The sequence below is a fragment of the Mesoplodon mirus genome, assembly GCF_964341445.2.
Source record: "Mesoplodon mirus genome assembly, chromosome: 2".
NCBI lineage: Eukaryota > Metazoa > Chordata > Mammalia > Artiodactyla > Ziphiidae > Mesoplodon > Mesoplodon mirus.
The window spans coordinates 77,161,137-77,176,806 of NC_138977.1; positions in this window are offsets into that span (position 1 = coordinate 77,161,137).

A 15,670-nucleotide genomic window follows, 5' to 3' on the forward strand; every position below is an offset into this window, starting at 1 on the left:
CTGTGGCATGTGGGATCTTCCCCGACCGGGGCACAAACCCGTGCCCCCTGCATTGGCAGACGGACTCTCAACCACTGTACCACCAGGGAAGCCCTGTGACTTTTATTTTCATGTTCCTAATAATAGTAATAATAATTTGGGGAAAAGACAATGGGAAGAAATTAACAAATCTAAAGTTGGCAAATAAAGCACAGATATTTCATACCAAGGAATATGATTTAATAAACAGGAGACTATTTTAGTTTACTTGGCTTTTGACTGAGTTCTCATCTTTGTCAATCTATTAGAAAATGTTTGCTTTTGAATTTGAAAACACTGTGAAGCCCTGAAGACCAGGTAATTTGCTTATTTGTTTGCCTAGTATCTGAGACACAGTAGATTTAAAATGATTGTTATGGAACAGTCTAGCATATTTCATTTTCTGGTGTATTAACTCTATGTATTCCAAGGAACACTTTTTCCAAAGGATGTTAATAACTGTTAAACACATTTGAGAATTGCTGGACTAAATAAATTTGTACAGGTTCCTTTATTTGAAAAAATTCTCAGATTTTAAGATCCTTAGCTTTTAAAGTAGACTAAAATATGCATCTTTCCCCTGAAAGTAGATGACCATGAATATTTTTTCATTTTGAGAATTTGAAAAATTAATAACAGTTTGAGAAATGATGTTTTAGATAAATATTTCATATGTAACTTGAATCGGATTCAAATATTGCTAGAGAAGTTTATATAAGTAACATTTATTAGAAACAAAAAATGACAAGGACTATAAATAAGTAAAAGGGAACAACTTGTTTTTTGTTCTGTTTTATGTTAGTCAAAGGATGATATTTTATTGATCTAAGGTGCTATTTTCATTCTTAAATAATGTACATACATTTAAATTGCACATTCTGATCTACTAATTTCACTTTTAGGAATTTTTGCTACAGATATTCTTACACATATGTGAAATGATATGTGCAAGAATATTCATTGCTGCATTTTTGATTAGGGAAAAATATTGGAACCAACCTAAATATTCACCAATAAGGAAAAGATGGGCATGGTATTGTCAACTGAAAAAAATGCACAATGTGAGAGTTTAGAGTTAAGTTTTCTTTGGGGCAAAATGAGGACTGCAGCCAGGGAGACAGTATCCCAGATATCTCTGAGAAACTGCTCCAAAGGGGCTGTGGCCGGGGGGAAGGTCAGTATATATGTGATTTTGGTGAAGGGGAAATACATGCAATCAAGCACATATTTTTTACAGAAGGTGTCTGCTAGTCTCGTGCAAGTTACTGTTAGTCACGAAGAGCAGATGTCATCAAGAAGGATTTTAGTGCTTTTCTAGATATGAGGAGATACAAGAATTGGCTCATAAAATTGGCTCCTGAAAATATCTAACTACCTGAAGACCTGTTCTGCCAGTTTTTCCCAGAGCACAGAGTTCCTCATTTCAGCTCTCCATCCTGAGCTCTTTTCAGGGGGTGTTGAAAGTCAGCACCTGCAGCAGCACATGATTTAATCGTTGTAGAGGTAGATGGCAAGTGCCACTGGAAAATGCCAATTTGTAGTCGGCAGTATGGTAGTTCCATATAATAGAATTTTTTTTTTTCAGTAGGTGGGCCACTCACTGCTGTGGCCTCTCCCATTGTGGAGCACAGGCTCCGGATGTGCAGGCCCAACGGCCATGGCTCACGGGCCCAGCTGCTCCGCGGCATGTGGGATCCTCCCAGACCGGGGCATGAACCCACGTCCCCTGCATCGGCAGGCAGACTCCCAACCTCTGCGCCACCAGGGAAGCCCGCATATAATAGAATTTTAGGTAGCTTAAAAAGAATGATCCAGTTTTTGACAGTCATACTATTTACTAATTATCTCTCTAAATTATATATATGTATATTTAATGAGGCATTATAATAATAACAATTATTTTTATATAAAATATATACATATTTATATATGTCAGAAAGCGTATAGAATATCTATTTTAAAAATACAAGTAATAGATAACAATAGTTGCCTGGGAAAGGGAAAAAATTAATGGCTGCTTTTCTGTCTTTAAGTTTCTAATTAAAAAAAAACATATTGATGTTTGTGACTACTCATTAAATGAATAAAAACATCAAATGATGTAATGCTTTTAAATAAGATAAAAATAAATAAAAATTTAAACATTAAGCTATAATAAAGTAACCATATTATTTGGGTAATTCCTTATACCCAGTGATGACACAAGAAGAAACTCTTCAAAGAAAAAGTGAAGTGTTTAACTTCATGATCTGCATTCTAGGTATGGTATGGGAAACACCAAGGCTTTTATTGTTTGAGTTTGAATAAAGTTTTAAGTCCCTTATGAATGTCCTTCAAGACCAGAGTCTAGAGATGATTTTGAAACCATGCAACTCACATTGGGACTTGAACCCATGGGACAGGATTCGAACCCAGCCAAAACCCAGATTGGGACTTGAACCCACAGTTTTTAACTGAGATCACACATCCGGTCTCAGGACTTAATGAAGCTCAGGTTCTTGATGTCTCATCACAGGAAGACTTCAGTGAGAGACAAAGTGATAAGTAAGAAGTGGATTTATTTAGGGAGAAACACACTCCACAGACAGAGTGTAGGCCATCTCAGAAAGTGAGAGGCCTTGGGAGAAACACACTCCACAGACAATGTGGGCCATCTCAGAAGGCGAGAGTGGCCCCAGGGTATGGGGTTGTCAGTTTTTATAGGAGTGGGTCATTTCATAGGCTAATGAGTGGGAGAAGTATTCCAGCTATTTTGGGGAAGGGGTGGGGATTTCCAGAAATTGGGCCACCACCCACTCTTTGAACTTTATGGTCAGCTTTGGAACTGTCATGGTGCCTGTGAGTGTGTCATTTAGCTTGCTGATGTGAGAGTATACTGAGGCTCAAGGTCTTGTGGAAGTCAACTCGTCTGCCATCTTGGACCTATTTGGTTCTAATCAGTTTACATTGTGTCCTCGGGTTATGTCATTCTTTTAAATGTTGTGCCCTGCCCCCTTCCCTCCTGTATCGTTTTCACTTTTTTTAAAAGAAATAATGAATGAGGAGTATGAGTGTATTAACAGCCCCCTGAACATTCTTTCAGAAAAATAAGTGCATCAGATTGGTGGTTCATACTATAATGTTTTATTTTACTAAGATTCTTGGATTTTATTGTTCCTGTCATACAAATCATGGTATTGGGCACAGAGAAATTTGAAACTTTGAGCTTTTGTTGTTATTGCCTCAGTGAATATTTTAAGGGAACACACTCTTCCTTCAAATATTCAAATAATTGGGACAAATTTTAATCTAATCCTGAGCTAAATTTTGTTTTGGATCAAATTCCAGGGTATTAGCTCTAATATTAATGTAACACTATGTGAAAAATCATGATGGGTCTGAGTAATGTAGAACTCTATGTAATTGAAGAGTCCTGGTGAGGAGAATGTTTGTAACACATATAGAAAGAGGGAGATGGCAGAACATAATCTATGGGCCAAGGTTGGTTTGGGGAGGATTGAAATATATTCTCAGACTATTATAAAATAAATGGTACATTGCCTGGGATTTGTGTAAAATACTTCACATAGACAGTAAGGATGTGTATATTAATTAATTTAATCTACAATTTAGGAGTGTTTAGTCTACAATTAAAGTACCAAGTACTTTAAATGACATTAAATATGACCAACACCAGAGTATGTTCTAGGTAGTAGGTTGGCCTGAAATATTGCATAGACATTCTCATCATTAGATAAATATAGTATAAGAATTTAGTAAGCCTAAGAGCCATTTCTTTTGAAAATGGTGTTCTAATCCTAGGATTCCAAACTGGTTGTAAGTTAAAGTGCTGTATCAAAGGATATTTGTGCTGACCTGACTAGAAGGTTAGCTGAATCTTATCATCAGAATATGTTTGCATTTGCCATAAGAAAATCTTTTCTGCAAGGTTGCGAGAGAATATAAAAGGACAGACCGCTGAGAGTTTATGGAAATCACAGAAAGTATGAATGGCTGTTTGTATGCCTGCTTGCTACAAATATTTGTATATGTGTGGCACAACTTGCAACATACGACCATATCTTCAGGTTATAAAGAGGAGTCCAACAGCACACACCAGCCCCTAACTGTTAGGAGATACCAATAACTACTGAAAAGAATCTATTGTTTGGGAACTGCATATCAGCTTGGGTCAATTTGCAACAAATTACTTCAAGTCAGTATATGCAATACTGATCTCTTCTCCTAAATCCCATGTTCTAAGTTTACGTAGATGTTTTACTAAGCAGAACCCCAAACTCAACAGTTCCCAAACCATTATTATTCTTTCAAAATCAACTCTTCCTCTAAAATTTTCAACGTCTGGAAATAGGACTCTTGTTTTTCTCATTATGTAGACTTAAAAATCTCAGTATCTTGGACTTCATTCCCAGGAGCCAAATGAGAATGATCACCTTCCAGGAAAAATTTCATATCCACCCACTTTAAATTTGAACAGTCATCACTCTAGTGCTTCCATTATCCATCACAGATGCTCTTGCAATTATCTCCTAACTGGTAACTCTTCCACTCACATCCATCTTATTGGAAAAAAGAAAAAAAATACTTCAGGAGATTATCACTATCTACTTTAAGGACAGACTCGTGAGTGCGAATATCATGTTTGCTCAAAGCTAGCTATTCCCACTATTATTAGGAAAAGAGCTTACTAGTATATATGGAGCCTATATTGTGTCTACATACACAATATTAATTTCTTTTCTTAGTTCCCTGGGAAGGAGATCAGGATATGCCACTCCACATGCCATTTTGGCAAAAGAATGGTGTTTTGTAGAAGGTATTTCAGTTTCTGAGATTCCTTGTCTGCCTAAAATCAGAGTCTCCCCAAAGAACTCAAGTGTCATAAATTCCCTCCCCAGGAACAACTCTAATCTTCTCTTCTCAGAGAGGAGAAGTCAACACCATATCCAAACAGACAGTTACCAAGCTGTCATATTTCTCTTGATCTAAAACAAATAGACTGCCAGATATCTCTCTAGCAAAGATGGGTTTATTCGGGATCAGCAGACAATTGTAATTTGGGCTCTGCAGCTTTGGCAAGCCACATGCAAATCCCCCCAGGGCAAGGGAAGAAGAGCACTTTTATAGTGAGGGAAAAGGAAGTTGGGAAGGCTACACTAAACAAAGAGTCCATGACCTATCATTAGCTGAGCTCTTGCTTGGAAAGAAGAGCGGTCTTCTTGTTGAGCTCTGCTATTGTCACAAGGTGTGAGAGATCCCCATCTGACTTCCCAACACTATTTAATTGAGGGTTTTGTTTATTAATTTTTAAATTTTCCCTTTTTGTTCAAGATCTTTCTCTGAAAGCATCGCTGCTCAAGAGTCAGGTTTTCTAGTTTCAGCTGTTTTTTTTTTTTTGTTCCTCAGTGTCAGGAAAGACCTATCCTGGGTGTACTGAAACCTATTAGGGTCACATTCAAGTAACAAGGAGAGGTAGGAAGGAGAACCCTCAGGCAATTTTATCTAAAGTCCATATGTTATCAAGATCATAGACACTAGAGATCATCTGAAGCATTGTGTCATCATCACAGGTTTGGCAACAAACTTCGAGCAGACCTGGTCCTTGTTATATCGGGAAAGCTGTCTCATCAGATATCATCTGCTTCAATTCTGTTAAATGTTTATCTGGAAATCAACAGATGATATGCGGGTCCACTCAGAGTTTGGTGCTTTCTTTAGGTATGTTACATGAATCCAAGAGTCATTTCCTTGGAGTTTAGCCACCCAAGTGTTGGTTAGCAGTACCTGATAGGGACCTCTCCAACAAGGTTGAAATGAGTTCTTCTGGAGGTCTCTTTTCCATTAGATGCAATCTCCAGTTTGCAAGGGCAAATGCTTAAGGTCTTCATCTCCCAAGAGTACACTATGAAAAGACTGTTCTACCAAATTATGTTTTGTTTTTTTTCTTTTTTTGGTATGTTGGCCCCTCGCTGTTGTGGCCTCTCCCATTGCAGAGCACAGGCTCCGGACGCACAGGCTCAGCGGCCATGGCTCACGGGCCCAGCCGCTCCGCGGCATGTGGGATCTTCCTGGACCGCGGCACGAACCCGTGTCCTCTGCACCTGCAGGCGGACTCTCAACCACTGTGCCACCAGGGAAGCCCTTATGGTTATTTTTAATAGAAGCAATTAAGCCTTTACAGTATTGGAGTATCTCTCCTTTTGTTGGTTGTGGGTCAAAAGAAGCAAGTTCCAGGTGCATTAGGTATCCTGATGAGAGTTCACCAGTTCCAAAAAAGGTAGGTTCGCCAGTTCCAAAAAAGGCATGAGTGTTCACCAGTTCCAAAAAAGGTAGGTCTGAGATTTGGAAGGACCAATGGCAATGTTTTTGGCCAAGATATTTAAAAGACCTCTACAAATTTTGCCAGTTGAGTCTTTATAATGTCATTGATGTGTTCTATTACGCCAGAGGATTGAGGGTGGTGAACGTAGTAAAAAAAATTGTAAAACTGCCCAGACAGCACAGATTTGTTGAAGCACCTGACCAGTAAAATACGTTCCTTGATCACTATGCAGTTTGAGAGGAGCTCCCGGGGTAGGGATACTCTTTTCCAACAGGACTTTAGCCACAGAAGAGGCAACAGCCTTTCTTCAAGGGAAGGCTTCAGTTCAGTGTGAAAACATTCAGAGCATGACTAAAACATATTTATATCCATTAAATGAAGGAAGTTGTATGCAATCCATTTGCCAGTCCAATAGGCAGTTTAAAATATCAAAGAGCAGTGTGAACAGGCTTCCCCAGGTTGTACTTTGGACAAGTGGTACAAATGAGTTAGTCATTTTTGTGGCCTTGATGTTTCCACACCAATATTGATTCATGAATGCTATTATTCTGTTGGTAAACCAATGGTTTAATGAAGGTAAAATGGTGAGAAGTAGGAATTTGAGAATTTCTGGTAAGGCTGGATTGTTGTTTGATCCAAATCAAAGCTTTCTCTTTTTATCAAACCAAAATTTGTTGAATTTCCAATCTTGTTTTTTTGTTTGTTTTTGTTTTTGTTTTTTTGTTTTGTTTTTTGTTTTCTTCCTGAAGCCAATTGTTTAGGCTTCTCTAGAAATTTAAAAAATTTATTATTTGGGGAAATATCCCTTTGGAGCATGAAATAGAATGGCTGCTATTAGTTCCTTTAAGGGCAGAATTTCTTGTAGAAAATGAAGCTAGGTGATTTTCCTTAGCTTCCAGAAAAGTTTAGAATGTCCTGGAATCATAATAATCACTAAAGCAGCAGGTAAAATTATTGCATCAAATACTTTTAGAACATTGGGACCACTTTAAATTTTATTCCCACTGGAAGTAATGAATCCATGTTGATTTCACATTCCAAAATCATGAGCTACTCTGAAAGAACATCTACTATCATTATAAATACTGGCAGTTTTGTCCTTGGCTAAAGTAATAGCTTCATAGAAGCATATAATTCAGCCTGTTGGTCTGAAGTAAAGATGCTGCCTCAACACATCAAAAGGAGTTGCAATACCATACCCAGAAAAATATGTGCCATTGTCACCTTTTAAATAAGAAACATCAGTGAACCATGAAAAGTCAGTGTTACCCCAAGGAATTTCCTGCAGATCATATACAAAAAAGAAAAAGGGAATCTGATAATTGAGATGCTCAAGGGCAGGTGGGTTGATCAAACTTCCTTTATGCCATCTGTCTTCCATATTCATCCATAAAATTGGTTTGGGGATTGTTATTCTTTAGTAAAACATACAAAGTTTTGGCATAAGAGAGAAATTTGGAATCCAATCTTGGCAATAACCAACTAACCCAAGAAAACCGCACAGTTGGTCTTACTTTTGGGTTGTGGGAAACTTAGGACACTTAGAATCTAGGTGTAGTCCTTGTTCTGATATTAGATGTCCTAAGTATCAAACCTGAGTTTAGGCAAACTAAAATTTTTCTTTGGTGACCTTATGTCCCTTTAAGACTAAAAGCTTTAGCAAGAGGATGCAGTCTTCCTGTGAGAAGGCTTGTGAAGGAGAACAAAGAAGCAAATCATCCACATATTGCAACAAAGTAAAACCTATAGGAAACTTTATATCATCCAGATCAGCCTTCAGGATCTGCAAGAACTAAGAATGACCCAGTAAAATCCTGAGGCATTACTGTCCAGGTGAATTGTTTTTCTTACCAAGTAAAGGCAAGAAGGTATTGGCTAGCTTCATCAACTGGAATAGTAAAGAATGCACTGCATAAATCAATTACAGTAAAGCATTTACTTCTGGTGGTGGGAATGGATGTTAATAAATTCTGAGGTTTAGGAACAACAAAGTATCAAAGGATAACAATGTTGTTTATTGCTCAGAGGTCCAAAGGAAACTCAACTTTCAGCCCTTTGGTTTTATCACCAGTAAATTAGGAGTATTACAGGGACTGATGAAAGAGATAATGAGGCCTTGAGTCTTGTAATCTTCTATTATGGGTTTCATGCCTTAAAGACTTCTTTACTTATAGGGTATTGATAATTCCAGGAAGAGATTTTGAGGAATTTTTTGAATCTTGATGGGAGGTAGGCTGTGAATTTTCCTAATATTAGTTGGAGATTTTGTTCATAAAAAAGGTGGTAGCTGATTCAATAAAGACAAATGACCAGTGTTTCCAGAATCAGCTCTAGTATTTTTAGAGATGGAACACATAAAAAATGTCAAAGGGTCATTTAATTCACCTGGTTAGTTACATTGAAACTACTGTCTAATTCTAGAATTATCACCCCTTCTGGAGAGAAAGAATAGGAATTGCTCTATGAATAGGAATTGGGCAATAGCCCAAGTCTGATCATATAATAAGTTAGCTGGCTGGTCTCCTGGTTGTAATTTTACAGACCTTTCAGGATCTTCCCAATTAGCAACTTTCATCCAGTGTTGAGCCTGGCCTTTATCAACAAGCATATGAGCTAGTTCATATGTCAGAGAAATTATGTTGATAAGCTTGAATGACTATATTAAGTTCCTCAGCGAATCTGTGTGGCTCTTCAGTTACTTTTGAGAAAACTCTGACTATAGCTCACAAGTCATCTTAGTCCAGAGTATATAAGAAATTAAGGATGTAGCCTTGATCCTCAGAAGGCTTAATTTTAAAGAGACAGCTCCTGATAAATTCCGAGGTAAATAGAGTGGGGAGAGTTTCAAAGAAAAGGGTAAGTTAGGCAAAAGAAATAGTTCAAGGGTACTGAAGGTATAGAAGAGGTGCAGGCAGTATGGGAGGAAAGGAGAAAGATGACACTGGGGGTGGAGTCAGAGCATGAGGGGCTGATGAAGAGAGACAAGATGGTGCCACAGGTGGAGCCTGAGACAAAGAAGCCAAGGAAGAAGAGCCTGAGGTTTTGGGAGCCATTTTACCTTTTTTAATCATTTGTTTGCCTCACTTAATCTTAAAATATTGTTTTGCAGAGAGGCAATTTTAGACTCCTGATATTGTTAGGGCAGCCTCAAAATACAAATCAAAACACTTATTTCACTCACTTCTGGAAAGTTTTGAGCTATTGTGGTCCAATTACATTTTAAGAAAATGTTTGGGGATTTCAAAAGTTCCATAATGGCCACTGATATTCTAAATTACCTTTGGTCAGTTCGTTTCATTTAGTTAGGAATGTGCATAAGGAAGGACCTTGGTTTTTAAACAAAATCAACCAGAGTCCCTGAAAGGGGGGTGCACTCAAAATATTTAGGTAACTGGAATCTCATTTCTCATACTTTTTTCTCTAGAGTAAAAGCAAGATTTTCAAACAGCTTAAATGAAACAGCCTGTGTCTCAAACAACCTGATAGCTAATACCAGTAAGTTCTAAAGAAACAGCATGGTCCCAGAGAATCCAGATCAAAGGCTTTTTAGCCAGTTTCCAGAGAACAGCTCCTATTCCAAAGGAATGGTCTAATAGCTGAACTGGTGCATTTTCAGTGAAGCAGCCTCTGTTCCTGAAGGAATGGGCTGACAGCTTATCAGCCAGCTTGGATTGAAACCGTTTAATACCAAAATCAGACCCAAGTGCCAAATGAGCATTCACATACAGAAAAAGTTCTTAACCAGAAAGCATAAAACCTTAAAATAGATCCCAAATAAAGCCTGGAGAGCTTCAGATGCAAAGATGGTATGATCTCAGATCCAGGAGAGAGACTTACATTCAAACTCCAGGACTGACATGAAAAGCAGTGAGTACAATGGGCTCAATTGTGGTACCACACCTGTTGGCTTACCAGTCCCAGAGCCCTCAGGGGTCTTCTCTGGCCCCTGGAGCCACCAAAATGTTGACATAAGACAAATAGACTGCCAGCTATCTCTCCAACAAAGATGGGTTTGTTCAGGATCAGCAGAGAATTGCAATTTGGGCTCTGCGATCATGAAGAGCCATGTGCAAGTCCCCTCATGGCAAGGGAAGAACACTTTTATAGAGAGGAAAAGGAATCAGGAGGACTATAGTTAACAGAGAGTCCATTGCTTTTCATTGGCTGAATCCTTGCCAGGAAAGAAGAGGGGTCCTTCTTCTTTATTTTGAGCTCTGCTAAGGTGATAGGGCAGTAAAACTCCTCCTTCTGGTCTCCCGACTCTGTTTAATTGATGTTTCTGTTTATTAATTTTTTACATATCCTATCTATTCTCCTAAGGTCCTATTTATCTTTCTAAAAAGTCATTTGTTTTTCCGTAAGTGCCCTTACTCCCCATCCCTTTCTTTTACTAAGTAAGGTACATAGACTCCCAAATCTAACCACACTTTTGGAGTTACTCATCTCTGAGCACTCCCATGTGTATGCATGATACACACACTAATAAACTTATTGTCTTTTTCTTGTTAATCTGTCTTTTGTCAGTCTAATTTATACAGCCCCAGCCAGGGAACCTAAGATGGATAGAAGAAAAAAAAATTTTTCTCCCCTACAATTGCATGACTTTCTCAGTCGTTTCATTCAGTGTTTTCATCAAATGATCAATGTCACTCTAGCAGAGACTTCCTAATCATTGGAATATATCACTCTAGTCTCTATGTTCATTTATCCTACTTTATAATATGTATCCACACAATATGTATAGTAATTAAGTAGTTAATTAACTACACTAAATTTCAACAGCATTATTTTCCTTTTTTTGTGATTACCAAAAATGATCCTTGTTATAGGGTAGATGTTAAAAAAGTGTTGAGTAAATAAATACAAAATAAATGGTCAATTGGACCATAAACGGGGGTCAATCCCAGGTAATATAAATAGTGTCATATTGTAATATTTTATAATTCATTTATCTATGTAGTTTCTTGTGTCTGGAATGTACCCTTTTTTGGAAATTGTGCCTTTCTGAATTTTACAATCTTTAAGATCCATCTTAATTATCACTTTTATGAAATATTTTACAGTTATAAATTGATGTTACATCTTCCTATTAACACTCAAATGTTCTATAAATGTATTCCTGCTAAAGTATATACATTCAGTCTTATATTAGAGTTATTTGTCTTTTGGCTTCAATGACACTATGAAATTATAAACTCCTTGAAGGCAAGCACTGTGTTATATGCACCTGAAAACTGGCCATAGTGGCTCTAACAGGAATTTGACCATAGTTTTTGCACTGAATTGGACTGACCATCTCTGGAGAATAAAACTTTCATGTTTTTCTCAATCTTCCTATAAAAAGCTTTACCCTATTAATCCACTGAAGCATAGGCACTATAAAAGTAGAGGATGTATGTTTTCAATTCTCTTATAAACTTTCCAGATATCATAAGAATTATACCTGCAGCCATTTTTCTAGTTAATTGTTCTGATCCAAAAGGCTAATACAACTTTCTTATATCCCCAGAGAGACAAATGGTTACAGCTTGATCTTGGTCCTAGGTTAAACCCCAAGGTGCCTCTGAGAATAGAGCATTACCTCCTCCCTAGGAATTTACATGCCAAAGGGATGAAGTCCTCAAATTTGAAAATAATTCAGGTCAGAAAAGTCTTCTGGACAGGTTTGGAGGAAGAAGGGAACCCTTTTAGGAGCAGAGCTAGACAGATGTCTCTTCCTCCTTATAAGAAGAGAAAAAAAATTCCTTTGTTTCTCACTTCTGGAGTATCTGGATGCTCATGTAGGAAAAACTCCCATCAGGTCTCATCGTGTCACATAAAGGATGAAGTCTGGGACAAGGAGGTGAGTAGAGGTGGCATACCTATGTACTGTGAAATAGTAAGAAATCTCTGACCCGGAAAACATATCCAGTGGTTCTTTTCTGCTTCCTTTCCCTTGTACATTCCATTTCCTGATATAATTCATTTCAGCAGGGAGGTACAATTGGGAAGAATCAGCAGTCACTGGAGAGGCATTTTTGAAGACAAGTAGAAAATCTCTACTATCTATATACTATGTATGCTGGACTTTAATAATCATCATGTGGTTATGTTTTAGGAAATTAAAATTGGAAGCAAGTAGAAATAAAATATTGACCCACACACTTTTATTGTTCATTCATTATGTGATTCCGTGATCCTTGTAAGACTTAGCAGTGCTGTGACAATGAATACAATCATGGAAATGCTTCCATTAAATGCTTTAATTACTTCCCATCTTGACTATTGCAATTAACTCCTTTATTGTCTTCCTAAATTCTTACTCTCTGAGCATCAGGGGGTCCAAAATGTTGCAGAAAAGAATAGTACTTTTTCTAATTCTAGGGCATGACATCACAGCATTCTTTCCCTTGTATCCTCTTATTAATTCAGTGACAGACCTTGAAATTAATGTTATCTCATTATATGAATTAAAGAAGTGACTGTAGGGAAATTAAGGGGAAAATTCAAGAGATTGAGAGAGTATAGAAGAAGCACAGCATCAAGGAATGAAATGAACAAATATAAAAAAAGAAGGAAAGAAATGAAAATGTAAAAGATTATGAGAGACACGCATGCATAGAGTTCTATACAAGATACAAAAGGAAAGCTTTAACTTGAAAAGATAAAGGTGGAAAATAGACTTCTTTGGCATATTCTGTTATACCAGAACTTGAGGTTTGAAAAATAATAATTTGTAAGAAAAATGAAGAGATATTAGAGTAAATGTATAAGGCATTTAAGATATGACATTTAATATACATTTACAGTGTACTTAACATATATTTATAAAAGATTCATCAATATTTGTGAGCCCCAATTTAGCAAAGTCTGTGCAGTTAAAAAAGTATATTGAATATTCAGAGGATATAATCTTTATCTTTTGATTTTGAGAATTTAGAGAACAATTATGAACTCTTACCCACTATTACAATAATAGAATTCTTTTGATTCCATATTGTACTTACTGTTTCCAACTTTTAATAACTTAAAGTACACGTTAAATATAATGCTAATGTGAATCTGTGTCTCATGTTCAATAATATTTTATTATTAGCATAAAGTATAAAAACTGATGTTATGAGTATATGATTTTAAAGTTGCCTTATGAGTTTTTTAAAGTGCATATTTATTATTGGGCACCGCTTACTTTGTTTGAGTTTTTCATTATGAATATCCTTCATTTCTACCATTTTTTTCAACAAGTTATGTTTAACTGAATGTACATTTAAACCAAAAAATGAGTTCTATTTTTTCGTGCTATACCTTCACACGGTAAGATAATTGATTGCACTAATTGATGCAAACTTTTCAGTCTAAATCCAGTGTAATAATTCTAAAATATTGTTGGGTCTCAGGGCAGACCATCCTAAAATATACCAAAGTATCAATAGCATATTGGTTATTTTTAATTAAAGTTACCCGTGAAACAGCTAGTGCAAGAACACTCTGCCCCTCCTCTGAAAGCAAGATAAAAATTTCCCATGTGAAAGGCACTCTCCCTATACCCGAGGTAGACAAACTTGCCAGGGACAGGGAATTCAGGGCTGAGAAGTCTGTGTAAACAAGCTCTGCTTACATTCTCCTCTAATTAGCACCCAATCCCAAGTTTCTTTGTTTTGTCAATTCCTCACAAATTTATTGCTTCTTTATCTAGAAGGTATAAAAGCTGCCTGTTTTGGTCACTTCTTAGGTACCATATATATGAGACCTCCATATGTACAAAATTAAATTTGATTTTCTTCCATTAATTTGTCTTATGTCAATTTAATTATTAGACCAGTCAAAGGAACCCAGAAGAGTAGAGGCAAATTTCCCCGCTCTGACAATGTTTTGCATTTAATTTCTCTGTGGTTAGCAATTGCTATGTGCTTATACTTACATCTCTGTCATCTGTTGCTTTGGGTTTTTTTTTTAATTTTTCAATTTTAGTAAATATTTAGAAATAAAATTTACTCTGACTTTCTCTTTTCCATGAGGATATATTTAAAACAATTACTTGGAAGATGGTTAATTTGCCTTTATTATAGTGTATGCATGTGTTTGTGTGTGTATGTGTGTTTGTGTGTGTGTGTGTGTGTGTATACATGTACATGTGTCTATATATCGTATCTAACTGCGAATTTGCATTTATGAAATCATTGCCAATTGAATTTCTTTTTTATACAGGAAGAATCGGGTTTTGAAAAGCTGACTATGTGTTTTGGGACCCTTTTGGCTTTGATAATCTCAAGGAACATTAGTTGCTTCCCTTATTCTCTGTTGTAAAGTACTCGAATTGGTGTCGTGCCATCTAAGGTAGGGAAAAGGCCCAGTATGATGATCTCCAGCCTGGAGCTATTCATTTAATTATTAACATTTCATATGTACTTCATTGAGCTGGGAGGAACTGAGAAGACAAACATCTTATGAACTTGTAATAAAAACACTGCCAGTAATTACATTATTATGGACAGGGCAGGGAAGTCAGAAAAAAAAAAAGTCTAAAATAATTATTTAAACATCTGTGGCTGGGCAGGTTCTCATTTGGCCTTCCAGATAACAGCACGATTCTTGTTCAAAACATACTAATTTTTCTCAGCTACGTGTCAGTGACTGGCAGTAATAAAAGATGCCACACAATATGGCTTGTATCACTTTGTGCAAAATAATTTGTGGTCAAAGGAGAGTCACAAAGCATCCAGCTGGAATATAATTACTTGGTGATGATTATATAAAGAGTCAGTTAAGGCTGTAACCCAAAAGGGAAATGAAGATTTTATACTTATCAAGCTTATTAGATTGATGTAAGGGATAAAGAAAACCCAAATTGAATTGCTTTGGACAGAATTTTCTTTTTAGCAATTATCTAGTTTATCTGGTCCATGTTCTATTATACATTGTGCTCTCCCAACCAACCTTGTATCTGCATATAAAAAATTAGGGGAGGCTGTTTATACTGACTTAACCCAAACACTGCTTCTGATTTAAGACAGATGAGAAGAATATCTGGGAATTCACTTACACATTGATATATTAATGCATTCAAAAATAGACACTGAGTGAATAAAATGTGCTGGCCCTGTTTGAAGTATTGCAATACTGGATAAAGAAAACTGAAAAAGTCTCTCCATGTAGTAAGCTTATTATTCATACTAGAATAATGTGAATAATAAAGAAAGAGTCAAGGTACTATAGGAAGAGAGACAAACACAACATTTTAGAAAGGAATGTTTTCTAGTGTTCAGAAAATTTCAATGTAAATTGATATATTGATAAATATATATCTTTATTGGTATACCTATATTGATAATATATACCATTACTCTCTGT